This window comes from Carlito syrichta, unplaced genomic scaffold (assembly GCF_000164805.1).
Source record: "Carlito syrichta isolate Samal-C Ts95f unplaced genomic scaffold, Tarsius_syrichta-2.0.1 Scaffold314163, whole genome shotgun sequence".
In the NCBI taxonomy this organism is placed as follows: domain Eukaryota; kingdom Metazoa; phylum Chordata; class Mammalia; order Primates; family Tarsiidae; genus Carlito; species Carlito syrichta.
This window is the reverse complement of record NW_007258259.1, coordinates 356446-375114: the sequence shown is the minus strand read 5'-3', so window position 1 is coordinate 375114 and position 18669 is coordinate 356446.

Below are 18669 nucleotides of genomic sequence, written 5' to 3'. Positions count from 1 at the left end.
TTTTGAGGGATAGAGTTCAACCTATAATAAATGGCTATAGGTTGGATGGTCAAATTTGTTAGCAGAAATTTACAACTGTTAGAAATGATTACAATTGTAACTTCAAATCAGTGCGCCCCTGCAACTGTAGAATATGATTATGACCAATTTATCTGTCTTTGTTTTTCATCAAAGAAAATTTTTCAAAGTCTGAGTCTCTTATGCATATGATCTCATGGCAGAAAGTGAGATCATGGGTATTCAGTGAGCTTTAGTTGTTTTGCCATAACTGCAAATGGTTTCACACTTGTACCATTAACAGGCTTACATTTTATTCAACATATATTTATACTCCTATATGTTATAAGACACTGTTTCAGGAGCAACAGATAATGAATAGAGTTTGAATATTTGTCCCCTCTAACCCTCATGTTGAAGGTGGATATAGTGAAAGGTGCTTGGGCCATGGGAGAGGATTTCTTACAAATGACTTGGTACCATCCCAACAGTAATGAATGAGTTGTCAGCTCTTTTAGTTCCCTTGAAAGCTGAAATTAAAAAGTGTCTGACACCTCCCTTCCCACTCCGTTCCCTTGCTTCTCACTTTCTGCCATGAGATCACTACATCCCTACTCCCCATCACCTTCTGACAGGACTGGAGGTTTCCTGAAGTCATAATCAGAAGCCAATACCAGCTCTATTCTTCTTGTACAGCCTACAGGACCATGAGCCAAACAGGCTTCTTTTCTTCATAAATTACTCAGACTCAGGTATTCCTTTATACCAACACAAATGAACAAAGATACTAAATTTCAAAGTGCTTACTGTAATAAGCTGCCCCCAAAAAAGTGCAAATATAGCATCATAGATTTCCACAGAAGTGACAATGACATCATCTGAAGGAATAAGGAAAATATAATTTCAAATTTAGGTCTTAAAGGTCAAGAACAACAAATACTTACCAGGAAGCTGAATTAGATAGAAGGTTATGTATCTTATTCTCCAAAATCCTAAACTTCTGTGATTCCATCATCTCACAAATCTGAGAATGAAGTATAATGGCCAACATTTCAAACAGAAAAAAATTACATTGTGAATAACTAAGGAACAAGGAGAGAATATTCCAGTGATTGGAGTTAGACTAAGGAAACTAACTGGAGAAGAGACAGGAGATTTGGCCTGGTACATGAATCAGGCTGGTTTTCAAGAGCCACAGTCTGAAGGCCTACTCTCAGGTCCACTCTTGATCAGAAATTGGGAATATATAAAACTTCCCAGACAATAACCTTAGGTCAAGTTTCAAGTCACCTTTGCAGCAAGTGTCTGACTGGTCCCTAAGCCCTTGCCATGTCATTTGTATGAGACTATAAAAATCTAAAAGTGCACTGTGGGGAATGGGCATTCCTATGCATGACTAGTGGAAATTTGTGTGGTAACATCAACTTTGAAGAACAATCAGACAAAATCTATTATAAATTAAAATACATAAATTCTCTGTGCAGGCATTCATCTATTAATCTATCCTAAAAGCATTAAAGAGCTATTAGATAAGAATTTTAGGGCAAAGATATTTATTGTAGCACTGTTAATGGTAAAAAAAAATGAAGAAGAAGAAACTGTTATCAGACAAGAGAAGGAAATCAGGGCTACCTAAATAGGAAAAGAGGAAGTTAAGTTTTCCCTCCTTGCAGATGACATGATCCTATTCCTTGACAACACAAGAGAATCTCAAAAATCTCCTTGCTCTGATAAAGGACTTTGGCAAACTCTCAGGGTATTAGATAAACGTGCAAAAGACAGTCACATTTATATACACCAAAAATAAACAAACAGAAACCACAATAAAAAACACAATCCCATTCACAATAGCCATAAAAAAATGAAATACCTTGGCATATTTCTAAACAAGGAATTGGAAGACCTTTGCAATGAAAACTACAAAACACTGCTCAAATAAAAGATGACACAAACAAATGGAAAAATATTCCATGCTCATGGATTAGAAGAATCAACATTGTTCAGATGTCCATCCTACCCAAGGCAATCTATAGATTTAGCACAATACCCATTAAATTACCAGCATCATTCTTCTCAGACCTGGAAATGACAATACAGAAATTCATATGAAAACAAAAAAGACCACGAATATCCAAAGCAATCCTCAGCAAAAGAAATGAAGTGGAAAGTATCATACTTCCAGACTTTAAACATTAATATAAGGCTGCAATAATCAAAACAGCCTGGTATTGGTACAAGAACAAGCATATAGACCAATGGAACGGATAGAGATGCCCGAAGTAAAATCCTCAATTTCTCAACAAACTCATCTTCAACAAAGCCTCCACTAACATCCACTGGGGAAAAGTAAAGTTATTTGTAAATGGTGCTGGAAAAACTGACATGCAGAAGGTTAAAACAAGACCCCTACCTATCACCATACACAAAAATCAACTCTAAATGGATCAAAGGGCTAAATGTAAAACCTCTAACTATAAGAAACTCAAAAATCTCAGGGGATACCCTTATGGAAATTGGAACTGCAACAAATTCCTGATCAAAACACCAAATGCCCAGGCCATAAGATATAAGATAGACAAGAGCGACTTCATCAAACTGAAAAGCTTCTGCAAAGCAAAAGAAACCATCAAGAGAGCAGGGAGACAACCCACAGACTGGAAAAAAATATTTGCCAACTGTATATCTGACAAAGACTTAAGCTCCAGGATCTATAAGTAACTTAAACATGCAGAAAAGAAAAAAACAAACAGTCCTATTACAAAATGGGCAAAATATTGAAACAGACACTTCTCAAAAGAAGACATATGAGCAGTCAACAGATAAATGAAAAAAATGCTCAGCCTCACTAGTCAGCAAAGAAATGCAAATTAAAGCTACACTGGGATACTACCAAACTCCAGTCAGGATGGCCATAGTTAATTACTCAAAAACTACAGATGCTGGAGAGGTTGCGGGGAAAACGGAATACTTCTACACTGTGGGTGGGAGTGTAGACTAGCACAACTTCTATGGAAAATAGCGTGGTGATTCCTAAAAGATCTAAAAATCGACCTTCCATATGACCCCGCAATTCTCATTCTGGGAATATACTCAAATCACTCTATGAAAAAGATGACTGCACATGCATGTTTATTGCAGCATTATTCACAATAGTAAAAACATGGAACCAACAGCCCATCAAAAAAGAACCAGATTAAAAAATGTGGTACATATATATGATGGAATATTATGCAGTCATAAAGAAAGACAAAATTATGAACTTCACAGCAACTTGGATGGACTTAGAGCCTATAAATACTGAGTGATCTATCACAGAAACAAAGAACTGAGTACACATGTTCTCACTCATAAGTGGACCCTGAACAATTATCATAGTACTATAAGAAAGGAATTGGCAATCATGGGAAATTGCCTGGGGGAGAGGGAGTGCATCTAATCAATAAGGGTACCTGATCACAAACCAGGTGAAGTGGGGCCAAAGTGAGGCCCAAACTTGATCTATACAATGACCATTTGTATACCTAATCCTGAATTGTATCCCACATGTTAAAAAAAAAATGACAAAAAAGGAGAAAAAGTAATGACAAAGTGAACACAACCATCAATAGAAAAATAACTGAATAACTAAACTAAACAAAATTTAAGAATAACTTAATTTAGCATGTACCACGATGCTATTTAATCTATTTAAGTTGACCTGATCTCATTTGCTTTGTCTGTAAAGGGTTATTCTATCACAATAATTAATAGTGTTCTTTCTCAATTTCCTTTAGAAAAGGTGTAGAGTGTATATATTCCATCATTATTTCATCATATCTTGTCTAAATTCATGAAAACCATTTTTAATGCACTTATTAGAGAAGAAATGCATTTATTATAGAAAATCTAGAAAATGGCATAAGCAAAATCTTACCCAGAGATAAATACTGTATACCTTTCAATGCGTATTTTCCCAATGCTTTTTCCTGTGAAAAAATATTTTTCACTAAAATCATACCTTGTGGGACAAAATGTGTTGTTGGATGCTGAATTCATTCACTATTTCTGCTATAACAAATTATCATAAACTTAGGGGCTTAAAGCAAGATGCATTTATAATTTTGCAGTTCTGGAAGCCGAAGTCCCAAATGAGTTTCACTTGACTGCAATCAAGGTGTCAGCAGGGCCATGTTTCCTCTGGAAGCTCTAGATAAGAATGTTTCCTTGCCTTTTCCATCTTCTAGAGGCGGCCTGCTTTCCTTGGCTGATGGCCTCTTTTACTGTCTGTGAGGTTAGTAGATTTTAGCTGCTCTTGCCACAAAAACTAAATAAATAAAAGACGATGTGAGATGAAGGCTATGCAAATTTGCTTTACTATTATAACCATTATACTGTCCATATGCTCCCCATAAAATCATGTTGTATGCCTCGAATGTATATCAGAAAATAAATAAAATGTATTTAAAAAGCAAGAACCCAGCAGATTAACATCTTCAAATCACTATCTGACTCTGGCTCCTTCTTTCATCATATCTCTTTCTCTGACTCTGATATTCCTGTCTCCCTCTAATAAGGACCCTTATAACTGTATTGGGCTCCCCAGATATTCCATGATAATCTTCACATCTAAGATCCTTAATTTAGTTGTATCTGAAAAATCCTTTTTGCAAGTCGGGTAACAATTTTCTGGTATTCGGATGTGGACATCCTTGAGCGGTCATTATTTTGTCTACCACAGATACGTTCTCAGAAGCAGATGCTGAGACGGACTTTGGGAGACAAGATGTTTTTTGAGCCTTAACATGTGAAAAGAAAAGGAAAAGCAGGTTTGGGTGTAGGAATAAGTCAAGTTTTGTCAGGTCTGACTAAGCTTCAGTCAACATAACGGGGAGCTCATTGTTACCCTTTAGAGTGTCCTATGTCAGCCTCAAATGACTGAACACTTACTCGCCTGTCCGGTTCAGTCAGTGAGGTATCCACTGTGAGGTCAGGCAAAGGATCGCTCTGCAGCTGAGGATGACCGCAAAGATGTTGCCAGCTGGAAGCTGTCTGCTAACCACACTTCCCATAGACATACAGAAAGTCGATCCTTGAAGGGAGAATTTGAGTGGCAAATCTTCACATCACCTGCAATGTATTTAAAACATTTCTGTGGATTACTCTTTAACAACTTTATTTCTTCATTTAATATTATAAAAACATTTTTCGAAGAATTGCATACTTCTTAATGTCTTACCAATACCAAGGTACCTACAGATACTTTGAGGTTGAACATGTGGGTTATTTATGGGTTTGTTTGTTTTTTTACATTTTATGAATGGTGTAACAACGAATTATGAACCTGGAAAATATTTGGTAATATGCACCTTAGATTTGCTTTTCTCTACCTACTCCAAGTGCTGGTCATACTTTTTGCACCACCCATAGCAGTCAGATCACATTGGAATAAAATGGTAAGTTATTAAAATCTAAAACTCTTCGATTTACCTATCAAAAGTTACATTTTAGGACAGGATACTGTGGGTTTGGTGGCATGAAGTCCTAGAGTTTTCCTTATGAACAAACTTTGCCTCTATGAATATCAAAAAGTAAGAATTTTATTAAATCTGTAACAGTTACACATTAATCTTTTTTTTTCCCCTCTACACATTAATCTTAAAGGTAAAACTCCAGAGCAGATATAAAGTTCTCCATTCATCTCGTCTCAGGTGCACTAAGGACTCTTTCCCTCTCACCATCCCATTCTGTTTAACCCACTGTCATGAACTTGAACTTTATGCCCATTGAGATACAAAGGTCTGCTCTCCCAGTTCCTGAGCTTTAAGCCAGAACAAAGATAATATCATTAAACAGTAATAACTAGGGTGTGTTCTACATTCCCCTTACATGAAGCCAATCCTCGGTGCAAATGTATATCAACCGAGAAAAACCAAGAATCGTTCAAAGAGTATCTGGGAGGTTAACAAATCCCATTCCCCTCTGGACCAAAATATTAGTTATTTTAGTAATCACATCTACTTTATCTCCCTGGCAAATGTCTATCCTTATGCACTAAGAGAATAGACCATGTTTGGGAACCATACCGAGTAGTGAAAAAATTTGATAGTATTTTCAAATATGAATCTCTTTTTACATAGATAGATACATTAATAATCTTCCAGCACTCAGAAATAAAATTATATTCAGAAGAATAACTTTATACATTCTTAAATACATCCTGCACATTATTGCTCAGTACAGAATGCTTCTCTTATGCCTGCTCCTTCCACTTTTAAAAGAACACCAACTTTCAAAATTTAATTGACTACGAAACTGTCATGTCACAGATTAGTCACACTTAATTTTTATATATTATATAAAGAAATATGATGCCAAATCGTTATAGTATTAAATGCCTGGTAAAAAAAAATCTATTAAAAATAATTCTGATGTGCTCTTTGAGCTGTGGTTGTCACATGCTTCCTGGCTTTGGCCCCCTCCCCCACCTTGGGGTGGTGAATCTTCTCTCTCCCTTCTCTATCTCTCTCTAATTTACTTTGAAATAAACTATATTTTTAATCTAAAAAATAAATAAAAATAATTTTGAGTTTGTACGAAAAAATATCATACACACAATCTGTCCTCCTTTATTTAGAAAATCAGAATGAAATATTACTGAGGACACATAAAAGTTATATAATAAAAATTATTTGTTATATACTAGAAATAGCTCATTATTAAAGTGAGTGAATTTATTTTTGCTAGAATTATCATTACATTTGTATTTGCATGTCTCAGCATGTGTACAAGACTTTTTTTTTATCTTCTAAGGTGAGGAATGTTACACCTGAATAAAGAGCAGTCACTATGACAAATTATTGATGAAAAAATCAATAAGCTATTGTTAACGTTTATAACAGGGTGTTGGGTGGAGATGAAATTAATTGAATTAAGTCTGATCTGACAGTTGGATAATAGTGCTGAGCTAATTAGCGTAACACCAAATCAAAGGAAAGGATAATTGGGCACCAAACCAAAATATCTCATTTTAAACAGATTATTTTGTTGACTTTTAACGAATGACAAGGAAACAACAATCTTCAAATGAATTTCTCACCTATCCCATTAGTTAAGACACTAACAGTGAAGAGGGTTAAAAAATACCACAAACCAGCAGTGAGACTGTGGGTCATTTAGCACTTTTATTCAAATAAGATTTTTTTTTTTAACATAGACAGCAATACCTTGAAACATAATAACTTTAGGATTGTTATAATCTACTAAAGTCTTCTGTCAAAGCAACTACTATTAATGGAAGTTGCTCAATGTAGGGTTCAAGCAAGGTTAAGGTGGAAGGTGAGCATTCTTTTCAGAACTCGGCACTAAAGCAGACATGGCAGCAGGAGGATAAGGCCTCATGTACTGTGGACGCTAACTCCCCATTGTTAGATTATAAATATGCTGGACGTACCCAACAGGGGGCTGGACTTAACGAGGAACCTTGAAGAAAGCACAGTTCGGCATTGACAGAGAATTCTCGTGGTAAAGATTGCCTAGGATCATCATTTCTACAATTCCTGTAGAGCAAGAAACTGGTCAAAGTGGGTTTTTAATAACTCTGGGCCTTCATCTGAGGCTGATTTGCTCTGGTATTTGAAACCAATGAGTTGGAATTTTGGTGGTTTCATTCCTGTTTATGACAAAAATATCTGGACCTTTTTTCCTTGCTATGATCTTTTTTCTTTCCTTTCCTTTCCATCCCTTCACTTCCCTCCTGATGTTTTCTTGGTTTTATTTAGCTCTTCCTGTTTCTACATGTGTTACTTTGGAAGTAGAAGATTTAGCCTTCTGGTTTGTTATTGGTGTCTTACCCTTTGACTCCCTTTACCTCTGGTCATACCAGGGGAAGAATAAAAATCAAAGTTTTTTTTAAAAAGGAGTTGCAGGCAGGGAAATAGTATTAAGCAGTAAATCTGGCAAAGCAGTAAACAGGGGAAGAAGAATGTAAGGTCAAAAGGATGAAAGACTAGAGACAAATTAGAATGTGGTAGGTGTAATGTTTAGTATTTACTCTTCAAGACAGTTACCAGGAACAATGAAAGAATATCAGTGACCACTCATGTGAAATGCCAGCTGTGGGTTGTAAAAGGGAACCAGGCAGCTTAAAGAATCTTTCCCTTGGAATGTCCTTGTTCAGCCCCACCCCATCTGCCTAAACAACTCCTGTGCATTCCTTAACTCCAACCAGTTGCCTCTCACATCATCTCCTTATTTCTTTTATAACAGCTGCCATGATCTGTAATTAATGTATTTTATTTATTTGTGACATATTATTGTCTCTTTTTCATAATAGAATGCATACCACATGATGTTAGGACCCTTTCTTTCATGTTTACAACTTACAGTCAGAACTGAGCATGGTACCTAGCACAAATTTAATGCTTAATAATCTTGATGAATAAATGAATGAATAGCTAATTCAAGCATCAAATCCTTTGTAAAGTGCTTGCTTTATACATTAGTAACTTCTTTCTCATTATACTGATGGCACTTTCTATATACTATCATGCTGTTTTCTACTTTCATAAACTAATTTGTTTTCTTTTAACTTCTATCAGAATATGAGCGTTTTAAAGACACAGTCCTGTGTTATTCTTCTTTGGAAATGTAGACCATTTAGTGTATGGTTTTATGAATGAATGAACATTTTGGGGAAAGTATTATTTGGGGAAAGTATCCCAAAATCATTTTTATCAAATGAGAACATTTATATTTCACAAGTTATCAAATATAGAAAATATACTTCTTTATAATTCAGATGGCAGAGAGATTTTTATTATTTGCTTATAGGAAATTTTATAATTTAAATACATATTTTCTCTTTACCTGTAAATTCCATAGTCTATTTTAACCAGTTTAACTATTTTCTTGGCTAAAATAATTGGCTCTTCAACATACACAGATGCAAGGCTATGAAATACTTTTGAAGTATTCTCTTCAAGAATTGGTAATTGGCTTCATAATGTCCTCATTTTCTTTAATGTATCAAATACTTTGGTGCCCAATAATAATTGTAACTTTCTCTATAATATTTAATTAAAATTTCAGAAATATTGGAAACTTCTTGACAACAAATATTAATTTAAAGAAAAGGTCATTTCCCATCTTTTTGCAGATATTCAACTTAACAAGATGCCCTATATCTAATCAAATTTGAAGGAGATTCGTAGGCTACGTAACACAGATTTTTTTTTAAGTGAGAAAGCAGAATTTATTGAGAGGACAGAAAAGCTTCCAAAGAGGGAGGGGACCTGAAGGGGTTGCCCAGATATTTTCTTTTTTAACAATAGGAGTACAGTACCCTGATTAAGAAAAGTTAAGGTTTTTCTCTATTATGGATATTAACTTTGTATCTTTTGCCTGAACTTACTTAGATATACTTTGCAATAAAAAGTGTCAGATATATGTACTTTAGATGCCTTAAAGCAATGGCATTATTGGACAACTGATTATTCCAGCTTGCCTAGGACTGAGGAGTTTCCTGTACTACAAGACTTTCAGGACTAAAATAGGGCAAACCAACACTGTTGTTTACCCTAGGCTCATACAGCATCATTTTTTTTCTTTTTTAAAACTTAACTCGTATACTTGTAAAAAAAAAAGTTTCTAGAATGTTACAAGAATGCATCTCTAAGGTAAAGTTAGAGAAAGGAAGGTAACTCATTTTTACTTGAAAGGTTGGCATTTTATGTTTTATTTTCATCCCAAGATGATAATGATGATTTATTTATAATAATTGTAAGGGAACATGGCACTTACAAACACATAAAAGACAAAATTCCTAGAGATTTCCTATCTAACGCCGTATACAATACATCGTATAATAGCAAAGGAGGAGATAGAAAAGAGTTGGAAAAAATCAATACTGGAAGACTTCGCAGAAGAAACGTGTTTTAAACTTACAAGGCGAGATGTCAAAGAATAAAAAGAAGTTTGTTCAAGTAAGACTAATCTAGTTTTAAATCTTTTGAAAATTATACATGCACAAATAATAGAAAAATGAATTTTTCTATCTTTTCTCTGGTTACATGTATCTACCTAGTGAGGTTTCTTAAGCTTATTATGCAATGACCCTTTTTAACTTTAATACTGTAATGTTTTTTGCTTTAAACTGCTTTCCCTGAGAGTTATATACATACTTATTCCTGTTTCTTGTGGTTAATATTTATCGGGTACATCAGTTTTCTGCTGTTATTTTCTAATTTAACATGCCACTATGTTTTAAATGTGCCTTTTACGATAGCATATAGCTGAAGGTTGTGATCCAATCATAGAATTTCCATCTTTTACCTGTCAAGTTCATTCCATTTTCTCCTACTGTGAGTCTTAGTATGTTATTTTTGCCACCTTACTTTTAGTTTTGGTGTTCTTTTTTTTCTTGCCTCTACTATCTTCAGTTGAACTCACAGGAATCTTTATTTCATTTTTCTCTTCTAAATTATTGGAAGATATACATCATTTTTCTATTTTTAGTTGTTTCCTTTAAATTTCAAATATGTGTAATCTAACCTGACAACATCTGATATAATCAATATCTTTGTACACCTACTTCATTGAAGAAAAGCAACTTACAACCCCCTTTTATGTAATTCATGTCTAATATTTTAATTATTTTTTTAACCACACACAATTTGTCACTATTTGTATGATAATTTTAGTGTGTGTTTGTCACATATTTACCCATATTCATTCTTACCATTCATTTATTAATCCTGCTCCTAACTTCTGGGTACAACTTTCTTCTTCATACAGTAAATCCTTCAGTGATAATTTAAGTGATGGAGAGTCTCTAAGTGACTTTAGAAATCCAACAAATTAATGCCCTCCTATCTGAATACTTGTTCCCCACCTCCCTCAACCTTGAAGAATTATTTAAGAAAATATCAAATTCTAAATATTTTATTTTCTCTGATGACTTTAGGGATATAATTATTCTTTATTTTCTGGCATTTCTTGTGCTTTTGCAATATGTGCTGCAGTCCAAATATTATTTCTGTGCAGTTAGTCTCCTACTCCTCCTTCCTTTCTTCACTCTCTTCCTCCCTCTCCTCCTTTCTCCCTTTCTCCTGGTTGTCTTTTCTCTGTTTTCAAGACTTTTTTTCTAAACTAATGTGTGACAGTTTCAAATAGATGTGATTGGTATAAATTTATTTTTATTTATCCTGATTGAAAATTATTTTGTTTCTGGACTTTTAGAATTCTTATTTTTCCTTAATCTTTTAATTGCAATCATTTTGAATATTGTCCCTTTTCTAGTCTACTTTTATGACTCATAATATGCTTGTTGGATTTTTTGTTCTGTCTTCCATGTGTCTCAGTTTTTCTTGCATATGTTTAATCTTTGTATCTCTCTAGGCTATGTTCTGGGACATTTCACCAGCCAACCAATACAACATTCTCTCTTCAGCTTTATTTAATCTAATGTTTGACAATCTCATGGATTATTTGTGTTTTAAGAATCATAAAGATTTTTCAATGTCTAAAAATTTCTATATAATAATTTTTCAAATCAGCCTGCTCTCCTTTCATGGTGCCTAATTCTTTTCTTATGGATTCTATTCATATGTTGTTTTAATTATATTAAACAGGCTGGGCTTGTGGCTCAGTCTGTAATCCTAGCACTTTGGGAGGCCGAGGTGAGTGAATTGCCTGAGCCTGCAGGTTCGAGACCTGCCTGGGTAACTTGGCGAGACTTCATCTCTACAATAAATAAAAAATTAGCCAGTGTGGTAGTGTGCATCTGTAGTCCAGCTACTTGGAAGGCTGAGGTGGAAGAATCGCCAGAGCCCAGCAGATTGAGGCTGCAGTGACCGGGAGCGGCCACTGCACTCCAGTCTAAGTGACAGAGTGAGACTACCAACTCAAATAAATAAATAAATAAACTATATTAAACATACTTGTTTTATTGTCTGTTTCAGATTTTATTATCTCCTTCTTATGTTTACTTGCTGTGTCTCTTTTTTTATAATGAATCTTTTTTATAATTGTTTTTATATTTTGTTGTGATCTTATCTTCCAAAGCAATTTTTACTCCAGGGTATTTTGTGCAGCACAGATTACGAAACCATCTCTCCAAAGTCGTTTTATATTTACTTTTTCCAAGTGTGTCAGGAGTATTACTGTCCCTGAAACAATTTTTTAACATCTTTATTGAGATACAGTTCATATGTTATAAAATTTACTAATTTAAGATTTACAATTCAGTGGCTTTAGTATATTCACAGAATTCTGCAAACATCACCACAATTTCAGTTTAGAGAATTTTACACCCCCCAAAAGAAACTTTGTACCCATTAGAAGTCATTCACTTCTCTTTCCCCAGTAACCAGTAATCTACTTTCCGTCTCTATGGATTGCCTATTCTGGATGTTTTACGTAATGGGTATCATATCATATGTGACCTTTTGTGATTGACTTCTTCCACTTAGCATTATGTTTTAAATGTTAATCAATGTTGTCATATGTACCATTTTATTACTTTTTATTACCAAGTCATATTCCAGTGCACAGATCGACCACATTTTGTTTATTCTTTCATCAGTTGAAGAACATTTGGGTGGCTTCTAATTATTTATTATTGTGAGCAATGTTACTACGAACATTCACACGCAAGTTTTTGTGGGAATGTTTGTTTTCATTTCTTTTTGAATACACTCCCAGGAGTGGAGCTGCTGCATCATGTGCTAACTTTATGTTTAGCATTTTGTGGAACTGACTGCTTCCCAATGTTTATAGCACTCCACCTGCTCACTGGCAGTTTCTGAGGGTTCCAGTGTCTCTCCTTCCTCACCAACACTTGTTATGGTTTACCTTTTTTTATTGTAACCAGTCTAGTGAGTGTGAAGTTAAATCTCATTATGATTTTGATTTGCGTTTTTCTAATGAACAATGATGTTGACATTTTTATGTGCTTATTGGACTTTTGTATGCCTTTTTTGAAGATACGTCTTTTCAGAGTCTTTGCCCTTTTTTTTATTGTGTTAGTTACCTTTTTATTACTGAGCTGTAAGAGTTTATATACTCTAGTCACTTATCAGATAAATGATTTTCACATATTTTCCCCCGTTGAGTAGGTTGTTCATTCACTTTCTTGATGGCATTATTTGCAGCTTTAGAAAAATTACATTTACATGTATTTTTTTTTTCTTTTTTACTGTGCTTTTGGTATCAGAGGTAGTAAATCATCACCTACACCAAGTACATGAAGATTTACTCCTATGATTTTCCCTAGGATTTTTACCATTTCAATTTTTATATTAGGCCTATGATCTACTTTGAATTTATTTTTTTACATATGGTTTAAAGAAGGGTTCAACTTCATTCTTTAGCCTCTGGATATTCTGTTTTTCCAGCACTATTTGATAAAAAGACAATATTTGCTCATTGAATTGTCTTTGCACCTGTGATGGTTAATTTTATGTGTCAACTAGACTGGGCAACTGTGTCCAGATGTTTAGTAAAATATTATTTTGGATGTTTCTTTGAAGACTTGTTTTGGATGAGATTAATATTTAAATTGGTGGACTTTGAGTAAAGCAGATTACCACCCTCCAGTATATGGGTGGACCACATCTAAGCAGCTGAAGGTCTTAATAGAACAAAAACTGACCTTCTTGCTAAGAGAATTCTGCCAACAGACTTAAACTTCAACTCTTTCCTCAGTCTCCAGCTTTCCAGTTTATACTGCAGATTTGAACTTGCCAAATCCCTATCACCATATGACCCAATTCCTTAAAATAAATCTATCTCCCTTCCATACACATTCACACATAAATGTATCTATATATCTACACCTATCTATCTATCTATCTATCTATCTATCTATCTATCTATCTATCATCTATCTATCATCTGTCTACCTATCTATATTTGTTGGGTCTATTTCTTTGGAGAATCCTGACTAATATAGAACTTTTGTTAAATGTCAATTGACTTTAATTGTAAGGGTTTATTTCTGGACTTTCCATTTTATTCCACTAAACTATATGCCTATACTTATGACCACAGAGCCAATTTTAAAACTTACATTTCTATTTCAGGATTCACATATGCAAGACTCATACATGCAAACAAGTAAATTAGAATCAGACTTTAAATTCATGCATGGCACACTTTTGGCTTTAAACTCTCATGAGATATTTCTGTTTCTACCCAGAGAACTGAGCAGATGAACCACTTGATTTATATTGGGCCGCTGGAAGCATTTTGTAATCTCCTTGTCACCAAAGGTGGAAAATCAGAGGATGCCAGATCTGTGCAGCTGCCTTAGTTCCAGCTCCCAGAAGTCTCACCTTTTGTCTCTTCATGGACATTAAAATTGAAATTCTTGGGCATTGTAGCCTGTTTCTGAATTTAATCACCTTCTAGATGAGCAGTATCTACTTGTGTTCTTAACTGCTCCTTCTCTACTTATTACACTAAGATTTCATTTGTTCATTGCAAACGTATATATAATATCTAAGTTTATATATACATATATATGTCACTGAGTTACAATTTATTCATCATCTCAAGTATTTGTGGAAGTAAAGATTTTGGCTACAATCTTTGCTAGAAGCAGAATTTAAATATATTTGTTTGTTTTTGTTTATCAACTTCAAAGGTCTGCATTAATAATTCAAATACAATTTTAAAAGTTCAAATATATTTTCTTATAAAAACAAGAACATGAGTACTCTAAATTTTATTAATATGAATACTCTACCTTTTTATATATTTAATATACAATGCTATCACCACAATTAGATAACATAGATTTTTAAAAATTTTTAGTAATAAAAATAAGTCAGTAGTCACATAGTGAATGAAATTGTTGTGTTTAATTTTATTGTTATTCAGTTACACATGGAATTATATGTGTGCTTGACTAATCTTAGGAGTTACTCAATACTTTCTATAATATTTCTTTTTTCATAGAAGAAAATACATTCTGAGTTCTAGATAACTAATTTTCAAATCGATTTTGAAATAAAAAGAAAGTGGGGTCTATCAAACTATGTTATATTTAAGACTTTGCTTATTTGAAAGTGAAACCAACCGGGCTCAGTGACTCAACCTGTAATCCCACACTTTGGGAGGCCGAGGTGAGTGAATTGCCAGAGCCCACGGGTTCAAGACCCGCCTGGGCAAATTGGCGAGACGTCATCTTTACAATAAATCAAAAAATTATCTGGGCATGGTAGCACACCCCTGTAATTCCAGCTACTTGAAAGGCTGAGGCGGAAGGATCGCAGGAGCCCAGCAGGTCGAGGCTGCGGTGGCCAGGAGCGGCCATTGCACTCCAGTCTGGGTGACTGAGTGAGATTCCAACTCAAAAAAAAAAAAAAGAAAGTGAAACCATTTAGACAAATACAAAGGAGGGTTATGTTGGTGTGAAACATGCAATTTCTAAATGCTGTATCTTCCTTACTGCTGAGAAACGCTCATAGAGCTACCTGATTTGAATAATTAATTTTAAGGTCTCGGTAGAAAAATTCCAGAGAAAATATAATTATTTCACTGCCAAAATAATCAGCTATCAGCTATTACAAACTCCCCAACTTCAATTATTAAGGCATAGAAATGCCACAAAAAACCCACAATATAATCTTAAGAACCTTTTTTTTTTTTGTAGGAGTCTTACTCTGTCACCCAGGCTGCAGTGCAGTGGCATGCTCACGGCCACTGCAGCCTCGACCTGCTGGGCTCAGGTGATTCTTCTACCTCAGTCTTCCAAGTAGCTGGAACTACAGGCATGTGCCACCACCCCAGGCTAATTTTTTGATTTATGGTAAAGACAGGGTCTCACCATGCTGCCCAGGCTGGTCTCGAACCTGTGAACTCAGGCAATCCTCTTCCCTCAGCCTCCCAAAATGCTGGGATTACAGGTGTGAGCCACTGTACCCGGCTACAGAACCTTTAATTCTTAAGATGGATCATCTGTTTCCCATTTCCTAATAAACAGGAAGCACTTATTTCTAACATTTCCATTTAAAAGTTCTGGTTTTATTTACAGTGATGACAATGTTATTTTTTAAATGTATCTGTTAAATACATTTTTCTTGAATGAGTATTTTAACAAACAATTGCTGAAATCCTGAGGTTTTCTTACAAGATGTGAGTGATTTCACATTGCCCTAAAATATCTTCTAGCTATATAGCTTTAATTATCTTCATTTTACCTGATTACAGAGCTGGCAAGTTAGGTATCAATAATGAATGCCTATGGGGTTTATTCAGGAAAGGAGACAGGCAAAAAAAGATATAAAATGTGCTAAGTATTTATGAATTTTATAAATATGATTGACTGTATCAAGCCATATACTTCATAATTGTATGTGCCACATTGTGTAACCATACTTTTCTTAGTTTCAACAGGAGAGTTTTCCAGGAGTGGATGGATGTGGCTACACAATGTAAAACATTTTAAAAATGTATATAACATACTGAAATTATTCTCCATATTTTCGAACTTGCATTTTGGGTGAAAATGCATCTAATTTAAGTATACTTTCAACTTGTTAAAACAGATAGTTGATTTTGCATAATTCAATAGCTTTAATGTTGTAGAATGGAACATTAAGCAGCCACTTTTTCAACAAGATGAAAAGCTAATATAGTCTGCCTTAACTGTGTGAGTTTATTTCATAACTGTTTGTCCAGCTGCATTTCCCGATGTCTCACCACAGACACAGCCATAAGGAAAAAAAGAAAAAGAAAACATTATAAAGCCCCACCATAATAATAGCAACTTTAACAAATAAAAAATAATAAGTAAATAAAATAAAGAGAGAAGAGTCTACTTCCAAAGATGAGGAGAAATCAGTGGAAGAACACTGGCAAGACGTTTCGACGCTCACAAGGGATCCTGCCCACGCACAGGCGATGGCTCCCAATCTGAATGAGTCATCACTAATGACAAATTTAGAATTAAGAATATGGATGGCAAAGAGACTAGTGAGATACAGGAGAAAGTAGGCACCAAATCAAACAGGCCATGAAAACAGCCGAGGAGTTGAAAACTGACTTGGCAGAACCCAGCTGAACATCTGGAAATAGAGTTCACAACAGGAATTTCAAACACAATCACAAGTTTTAACAGGAGACTTGACCACATAGAATAAAGAATTTCAGAGCTTGAAGATCAATCTTTTGAAATAACCCACTCTGGCAAAAATAAAGACAAAAGAATTAGAAAAGACAAACAAACAAATAAAGCCTAGGAGAATGATGGGATTATGTAAAGGGACCTACAACTGATTGGCATTCCTGAGGGAAAAAAAGGAAAGTGAAAACAACCTGAAATCTCATTTTCTCATAATGTAATCTTTAAAAATACACAATGGAATATTACACAACCATAAAGAAGGACAAAAATAGGAACTCTTCAGCAACTTGAATGGACTCAGAGCCTATAGTACTGAGTGATCTATCACAGAAACAAAGAACTGAGTATCGCATGTTGTCACTCATAAGCAGAGCTTGAACAATTATAATACTGTAAGAAAGAGATTGGCAATAGTAGGAAACTGCCAGGGGAGAGGGACACACCTCATCAGCAAGGGTACCTGCATAATGAATTTGTATACCTAACCCTGAATTGTACCCACATCTTTAAAATTAAAATTTTTAAATTTTACAATAAAAATTTAATGTGTGATATTTTATTGTCATGCTAATTAATTTTTGAAGAACTTTTTTAATGTAGAAATAATCTACTCATTTCACATTTAGGTGAAAGTACAAGATTTTTATTTTTAGCATATCTGTTTCAGTAGCCCATTCAATTTTATATAATCCATTATTTAAGAATTTATTTGAATGTTTGATGTCAAATAACAATGGTAGCAGAAAATAAATGTAAGGCCTTTTTAAAAGATATATAAGATCCAATATATCTCAATTGGTTACCAATCAACAAAAAATGTCATTCTCCCCAAATGACAGATAAAAACAAAACTTCACTGCATTTATCTCTGAATTTTTCTTTTAAAGTAAAGGAGGAAGGTCTGAATCCTTGAATTTTCATATTTGAGAGAAGAAATTTTGCCGGAGACCAGCTCCAGGAGAGAGTCAGGGCCTGAATGGGGAGAATCAGGAATGGCAAAGAAGAACGACAGGAGTCAACTTCTTGGGTAGAGTTCAGGACTCTGCCATTTTTTATTCAGTTCTTTCATGCTTATATAGTTTTTTTACTGATCCCTGTACCCACAAAAATGCAACACACAATACACATTAAATGTTTACATCATGTTTTTTTCCTTTTGTTTATGGGGAAGTTGACCTTTACAAGTTTCTTTTTGTTCCTTCCTGCTACCAGTGGTGTTATTTATGTAACAAAACACCAGCTGCCAAGAATATATCAGCCACAACCTGTGACCTCTAGGCCAACTGAATCTCTTCCCTTTGCTATTCTATTTCTTTTCCTTTACTAATCTATTTTCTTAATACACTTTTAGCAGCAATATATTGACTTGTTTTTTCTTTTATATAACCACCCTTATCTTACCCACTATGAATTCTTAATACTCTATATTAATTAATTTTACTATTAATTTAAAAATTTAACTTTCTTAATTCTAATTGCCTTATCTATATTACTTGCTATTTTCTTATCACCTATTTTACATTTTATATTTCTAAATAAAACTTACATCTAAATCTACACTTATATAT